General features: G+C 38.6%; 1 long non-coding RNA gene across 1 annotated transcript; it reads right to left on the bottom strand.

The window, feature by feature from the left end:
- Positions 1 to 2531: 2531 nt before the first annotated feature.
- Positions 2532 to 7567, bottom strand: LOC148160065 (uncharacterized). The gene is made up of 2 exons (XR_015762578.1): positions 7288 to 7567; positions 2532 to 3983 (listed from the first exon to the last, which is right to left on the bottom strand). It is a non-coding gene; the product is annotated as an uncharacterized LOC148160065 (long non-coding RNA).
- Between the last annotated feature and the right edge of the window lie 730 nt (positions 7568 to 8297).

Genomic DNA, 8297 nt, shown 5'->3' with positions numbered 1-8297 from the left:
CAAGCAAGAAGCGGAGTCACCCTGGACAGGTCAGTAGTCCATCGTAGGAAATAAAAATCTTTTAAGAATAAAAAGGCTTCTATGCTCATTGAAAAAAAAAATGGAGTTGTTTTATATATCACATCCTGTTTTCCTGGCAATAAGTTAAAGAATTTGAGGAATTGCGAGAAATTAATAAACCGAGGAAAAATATTGTTCAAAATCGAAATAATTTCAAAATCTTTTTTTTTTTTCAATTTTTTTTCAATCTCTCATATTCCAAAAATAAAGCTGCACTGTCCGCAGAAATGTTCATAATGTTGATTGAAGCTGGATAAAGCTCGCCACAGATGGAGTGGTCTGGTAGGATACGGCCTCACCGTTTGGAGACAGCCATCCAGAGGGGATTTAGAGTTACTGTTTGACTAAGGAGAGGCTTGGTCACCGTTATCTTTTTAACTGCAGCAGAAACAGGATGAGACACTGCAGCTAAGCTATTGCTGATGATTAAAACACATAAATGGCCTGTTCACACCTAATTGTTTTGTGTGCATTTAGCACAGCAGAGGAGCTGAAGAGATTTGCTTTTAAAATGGTCTGAAAGTTCGAAAAGTACACTCTGAAAAAGCGTCTGCATGCTTTGTTTAGATGCCTACTCCCTCTATTGTAGAGGCTCAGGCAAACTGAGTGTAAACAAAAGTAGAGATATCATTAATCTCACAAGCCAGTCATCAAAGTAATGACTGGCCTGCTGGTGAGAATATCTGTTAAACCTTCACTGAACTGGATCACTGTAGAAGCTAGACAGATGTTTTTTAATTTAAGGTGTTCTTTGATCAGAACCAAACAGCAAGATCCTCTTCTGGCCCTGCAAAGTTCAGTCACGCCACCTCTTCACCTACATAGTGTGGGTGGATTAGCACTCTGCCCACACCTTGGTTATATTAGCATAGATTTCTCTCACATCGCTATGACTTTGTTTGATCAGCCCTTTGGTTCCTTCCGACTGTAATGCAAAGTGACTGTAAATGGTTTTATCAACGCCGGTAAGCTCACGTAACATTTCAGCTGTCGGCACATCAAACACCATAAAGGGTGAGGCCACGCTCACTTCCAGTTCTCTGGCTATATCTGCATCCTAAAACTAAGCAGATTATGCTTAATGCCTAACTACACAGATACAGTAACGGCTCTGGATTTACAGGAATCAGAAACTGAAATGAAAGCTTCTTGAATGCTGTTCCCCCCATATATGAGGAATATATTTAGTCATCATTCTCCCCATCAGTGGTTCAAATAATGAAATCTACAAGTTAAAATGTGCTTTTATAAAAAAAAAAAATGTGTGAATCCTCTAGAGGGAGCATAGGAGCCGTGTCTGAGCACAGCATGTTGAACACACTTGATGGGGGAGAAATGAACTGCACGATGAAAATTCATTCACTCACAAACAGCTAACAGAAAGAAAACAGAAACTCTTCAGGTGTGGTTATATATTAAAGCTTTAGCGAGGCTGGCTGTCATTCAGACAGGAAAACATGACTATGCATGTTTTTTGTGCTACAGTATCCATTGTCCATTATCCATTCACATTAGACTATAAGATGAAAGCCATTAAATACAACACTACTAATCAACAGAGGAGAGATCACAACTACTACATTTTTATATTTACAACAAATATGAATTCAGTGTCCTGCTTTTTGCAAAGGAACTGGTTTACTTCTACCTTAATCAACTCAGCTGCCTTTGATGCACAACATTGTTAACATGCTTAGAGTTTTTATGCTTACATTTTTCACAAAGCCAGTGTGCATTATGTTCTGATATACGTCTAAGGTTTGTATGTGCTAATCAGTTTTTTATCTCACAGGAACTTTGCATTGATTTTCATTTTTCATCCATTTCTGTAGTCCAACCCTGATCATTACCCAAACCAAACATAATCTCAATTCACACCTTGGCCCTAAACCTAAACCAAAACCAGCACTTCTTCTTCTGGGGCCCAGGGTCTGGGCCCCATAAGGAGCAGCCGGTCCCCACAAGTTAAAGCATTATTTGTTGGTATGATTGGCCTTTCATGGTGAGAAATGCTGAAACACACACAGTTACATTGAAGGGCGATTAACAAACATATGTTTTAGGATTTTGAGGAGGAAGTCGGAGTTTTACAATCACATGTTTTTAGGAATCTTGACATACCTAAGAATGATGTGGTCTGCTCTTGAAAGGATTAAATTAAATCTTGATGGACCCAAAAACAAGCCTGTTTCCGATATTTGCAGTGTCAGATTGTATATTAGTATTTGTGCTAATATGCATCACTTGACACTTGCTTTGGTGCTTATTGTGTATGACCAAATAGCTGACTAGTGACTTGCAATCACATTATTTTACTAATGCAGCTCTGGTCAGTGAAGAGCTTTATTGGCTTTATGTGTTGCAACTGGAACTTTAGTGCAGCTAAAATTCAGTCAACTTGAGCTTCACTGCTGCTTTACACATTATATTTGCAGAATATATCAAGGACAATCCTACAATATGAGTGTCTATTAAGGTAAGGTAAGGTAATTTTATTTATATAGCACATTTTCAGCAAAAAGGCAATTCAAAGTGCTTTACATGAGTTAAAAGGAAATACAAACAAAATAACAAAACCAAAGGAAAGAAAAAAGAGGAAAGAAAACTAAACTAATGTTGTAAAGTATGTAAACTAAGTGGTCCTGTTCAGGGTTGCTAAGTATCTAATTCCATTTCTAAATAGTGAGTACTCTACAGATTCTGATAAAATAAACTAAAGAGTGACTGATCTAATTCCTTTTCTTGGTTAAAGTGAGTACTCCACAATTCTAAGTTTGTTCTAAATCCTTTTCTGGGTTAAAAGTAATAAGTGACTGTTCCTGTTAAGTATTTCTGAATCCAGAAATACTTAACAGGATTCAAGTTCATAGTTATTCTAATTCTAATTCTGATTCCATTTCTGGGCTGTATAACGTTGATCTAAATAGTGCGTACTCCACAATTTCTGATATTACTAATAAACTAAAATAATTCTTTTCTGGGTTAAATAGGGAGTACTCCACCGTTTCTAACAAACTAAAAAAAGAGAAAAGTACACATTAGGGCAAATGGCAACATTCAGACAAAACAATGGGCAAAACAAAAACACGAGTGAAGGCAGTGATGTCAAAGGGCCATGAAACCACGTTACTGAGCCTCCCAGCAATGTCCGATACAGGTGTTGTCTATCCAGGAATGTCCTTGGGAGCGCTCAGCTTCGCAACTCCATGGATACAGGACGGGGTGAGGAGGGAAGAGCATTGTGTTTACATATCTTGAAGGAGATTAGAAATATGCAGCCCTTCCATGGCCACACGGGGAAAGCCAATTCAGAAACAGAATGCCTTAGGTCGGGAAGTTTATAAATTTCAATCTTCCCTAAAGTCTCTCCAATACATCTCAGTTCCCAATCATCCAAATTAGTTTGGTCGTTCCACTGAACCGAAACTAGAAACTTCTCCTAGATCGATTCCATCCCATTAGTGAGTTTTAGAGTCCTCGTCTCTGTCCACACCGACAGTCCGAGTGTTCGCTAGTTCGGCCAAGTCTGTCACAAATTTGTCAATAATCCAGGAATCCACAAGCTCAAAACAGCAGAAATCCTGTTATCATGAATAAATCCAGGGTGAATCCTGCCGGGTGTGTCCCCGCAGGACAAGAGGGCTCCTCTGTGCCCAGACTTCTCGTCGAAAATTTTATCAATTGCATTGAGGGATCAGTTAACCAGATCCATAATTTGTAGATTTGGATGATGTGCAAAGAAAGGCTCCAAAAATATTGAAAAAGACTGGACAAAAACAGAGCAAGCAGGGCAGGCATGGGCAGGGAGGGAGCAGAGTTAAAAAGCGTCCGCCTTCACCGAGAGCAAGAGAGAAAAAAGCCATAAAGTACCTTGCTGCATCCTGCAGGTCAAGGCCTGTTTCCTGCTTCTCTCTCCTCATTTCCTGATGAAGAACATATGTTTAGAAGGTATAGTTGACCTTAAAGCATGACCATGGAGTGATGGAATCAGAGCCAAACTCAAACTTATTTCATCTTGGCTGATATAAATGTATTTAAATACTTGTTACCCAAATGAATCATAGATGGTGTAGCATTATTTCTATCTCCAAGTTCTGAATTATGAAGTACATGGAACACATCACAATACATACTGCATACTGTATATGACTGTATTGGCAGGTCTCAGGGCTATGCTGACATCACATAATACTGAGTAATATCATTCTGAAACATAAACAACATACAAACTAAAGGGAGGAACCCCAGAAAAACTGCCAAAGATTATGTTGTTTTACTTGTTATACAAACATGTTACTTCATTACATTTCTTTAGTTGATTAACAGAAAATGTTTTCCACACAGTCAAAACTAATATTTTGGTGAAATTTTGTCTTTAATTCATTGCTTTGCCCTGTTCTCATGTTTGACGTTCTCTTTCAGTCTGCTCTGCATTAAGGCCCCATTAACACAGTCAGTTTTTAATGAAACCGTAACATTTTGTTGTGACCCATGATGACCTATGAACACTTGGTTCATCAGAGATGTGTTACTGTTACTGATTCTGGAAGCAAAGTGTCAAAAGCTTATGCCAGTTTTGCCTGGCATAAGCCAGTATTGCTTATGCCAGTAAGCATAAGCAATGCTTATGCTTACTGGCATAAGCATTGCCAGTAAGCAATACTGGCATTACTGGCATTACTTATGCCAGTAATGCTTATGCTTACTGGCATAAGTATTGGCAACAATACTGTTGCCAATACAACAGTATTGCTTATGCCAGGCATAAGCAATACTGTTGTATTGGCAACTACAGCAGATACATGGCATCTTGGTGGTCTCCTGAAAATGTTGAACTTTCCCCCAATCAACATCCAGAAATACCTGCAGTTTCCAGACAGCAGTCTGATGTAAACGTAGCATTAGTGTTACTACAAAGGGAGTATGGGAGGAAACATTGTTCAGGCCCATTCATTCTGTGAAGCTTTATCACTCAGATCTGTCTGTCATCAAGTGGCAGCCTGCAGAGAATACTCTTAGCATGTGTTTCCACAAAGTGAGATTCTTCCACAGCCTCCACCCACATGAACCCACTCCTTACCATGGTGGTTTAATATGCTGGGGGAGGCATGCTTTTACTGCATAAGCAGACAAAACATTGAGGAGTGGAAGAGAAAGGGGAAAGGAAAGAGCACAATAATATGAGAGAGACAGTGAAAGCAGTGAAGAGCTTAACGATGTAGCAAGTATAGAGGAGCAGGATCTACATCTGTGGGACTGAGGGGGTGGAGGGGCTCCTTTAGCTTCAGGCTTTCAAAGGTTTGAGTTCAGAAGGGCCGAGGATAAAATCCTGAATATGTGTTAGCATATAATCCTGTCATTCACTGAGATTATTCTGAATGAAACAATTCAAGAAGCATTTAAATGTGCTGATATTGGCACTGTTAGCTGTTAAACTCTCAAAAATGTTATTGTTCCACAAATGCTGTAAGCATCCATTAATGTCTAATTAAAATCAGTACTTCTGAAGAAAACTGTAATGAAAGAAATTGTCACATAACAAAAAGCAATAAAGCAATCACTGGCTCACTTGGTGCAAGTGAATCTGGTGTCTGGGCTTTATTCCATTTATTTTTTTTTAAAGTTACCTGTTTAATAATAATAATAATAATAATAATAATAATAATAATAATAATAATACACTTTATGTAGTGCTTTTCTAAAAACTCAAAGACCAAAGACACTATATAGGAACCAAGCTAATTTACCAACAGAGCACTGAAGTGCATTAACCAAAATCATTATGGGAAAATAAAGTTTAGCTGTTTTGAATTTGAAGTGCAAAAATTTAACAAGTTAAACATTTAAATGTTGGAAGAAACCTGGACCTCAAAGTCCAACATGGCTGGCAAACATATAAAATATAATTTGAGCTGTAAAATATATACTTTTTACAGTCTATTTCATTCAGTCAGTAACAACCATGGTATTGTTCAACATATCTGTTCTGAACAAGCTGTACTTGTTATTTTAAAACACAAAATGCTATGATTCGTTAGTTTTGTTTTTTGTTTTTTTTTTTTATCAGTGATCATTACTCAGCAAATCCTGCAGGTTTTCTGACCTGCAACTGACACACTGTCAAGATGTATGTGATGTGTGTGATAATTGAATGCAAATTCAGAAATTCTTAATGAAAAAAGGGAAGTAAATGTAATCATAATTCATATCATCCAAGTATCTTCCAAGAGGATGAAGATACTTTGAGCAGGAAGCAGTCCTGTCCAGTAACAGTCAGTCTTGCAACAAATCTGAAGAAACCTCTGACTGGAGACGGTAGAACAGTCTCATGAGTGCATGATGCTGTCAGCTCAGATTCCAGTCTGCAGAGCCAATACATATTTGCAAGGGCAGAGACATTTGCTCTCCCTGGTGTTTCCTGACCAGACAGAATTAGTTCTTATTTTAGCTACCTTTGTAAAATAATAATAACAATAATAATTTAAGTTTTCTTGCACAATTAAAATTGTTTACAGTCTCTTTACTGCAGTTTAGTTTAGGGTTAAACTTCAGGGCAGAAAGGTGAGTAACTTCCTCTTCAGGGCAGATTGTGCTTTAGGAAATAGTGAAGGAAGATAAATTTGGCAAGCTCGAGGATCCGATCGGTATCAAGGTTCTTCCTGCCACCATAGTCATGGTGTAGAAAACATCAAAAGACATCTGCCCCACAGGCTGCTGGTGACCACCCTGTGTGGTCAGGCTTTGTTCAGACCTATCAGACTCAGCCAGTCTTGACACAGTCATAGAACTATCAGTTTCAGATAACAAATTCTACATCTTTTATTTTGCTTTATATTTTTGAAGCAAGCTCAAAGCATAACAAGTTTTGATTTTACTGCATAATTCTCATTGGGATGTTACTCAACCTATTTTTAGAGATAGGAAGTTGTTGCTTTATCAGTATGCTGTGGCTAGGCATGTGACTTTTTGAATAAGTGGAAGAATGACTGCTATTATGAGTGTTTGTGAAAACACTCCAGCAGCTCCCTATAGAGAAATAAAAGCAGTTTCTAGTCGGTCCAAATAACCAACTTCAGAACTGGCATCATGAGACAGAGGGATGCTTACTGTACATATTTTTAAATGATCCAACAACAAAACAAATATTCAAATAAAAACATAATGTAGTGGTATAGAAATACATAATTCCACACAAATAGTTTCCAGGTGAGAAGTTCCGGTTCTTACGGTGGGCGTGGTGTATATAAGGCATGTGTCGTCTTTGTTCTCCCACTGTGTGGCTTGCGTCCTGTGGGCTCTGGCAGCGAAAGGCAACAAATCGCCGGCTGGTGCATGTTGTGCTAATATCCTGGTGGTTCTCTCTCCCTGCACTTTAGCTGATCTTGGTCAGAAAATCTAAATTGAAGTGTGATCATAGGTAAAACGCCACTGCGCTGCGCTCCTTCTCCTCCTCGTTCTGCGAGTGTGTATGCGTGTTTGTGGATCGGCAGGTAAGAAATTAACGCTCATCCCCATAGCGCCCCCTCCAGCCGGTAACCTCAGCTACTGCAGCTCTTCTACTTTGACTTTGTTTTTCCTTCTCAAACTGGTTTTAAAAAGAACATTTTAAAAAAATAATTATATGGTTTTAAACTTTAAACTGTCTCAGTTGTTTCAGTCCGTTGCATAATCGAACCTGTGAGCCTTAAACAAAAGGTAATATTCTCTGGGTGAAATTCCCAGGATGGCGTTGTTGAGCAATCTATTAAAACTAAAGTTCCACAAAATCTGAGTTCCATCTAGTGTCGTCACAATAATTTGAATGTTTAGCAAAGTTTACTACAGTTTGAATGAAACAGCTAGACTGGTATTTAACTGGTTAGTAATGGAAATGCATAAAATGGCTCCATCTAGAGAGAGCAGTGACTCCTTTCTCATCTAATCCCACTCTGCATGACCCCTCCACCCTGATAACTGCTATCAGGGGTGGAGTAGGAGGGAGGTGGTTTTCAAACGAATACTCAAGTTAAAACTTCTAATACGTCCCCCAGGATCCTAAAGAAAGTCCCTGTACATGACAGACAAGTCAGTGAGAGATCAGAAAGGACAAGTCAAGAACATTGCAGTGGTGTTTGTTTCACTCAGGCTTTGTAGCTTTGATTCAGTGAGATTTGACTTTAAACAAGCCTTCCACTTCAGCTGTCCTTCATGATGCCACAGCTGATGAGGCTCTTTCTTACTTCAAAAGCTTTTTATAA

This window comes from Poecilia mexicana, unplaced genomic scaffold (genome assembly GCF_051168715.1).
Source record: "Poecilia mexicana isolate PSO_F unplaced genomic scaffold, ASM5116871v1 scaffold_3, whole genome shotgun sequence".
Classification (NCBI taxonomy): domain Eukaryota; kingdom Metazoa; phylum Chordata; class Actinopteri; order Cyprinodontiformes; family Poeciliidae; genus Poecilia; species Poecilia mexicana.
This window is presented reverse-complemented; position numbering and strand designations above follow the sequence as displayed.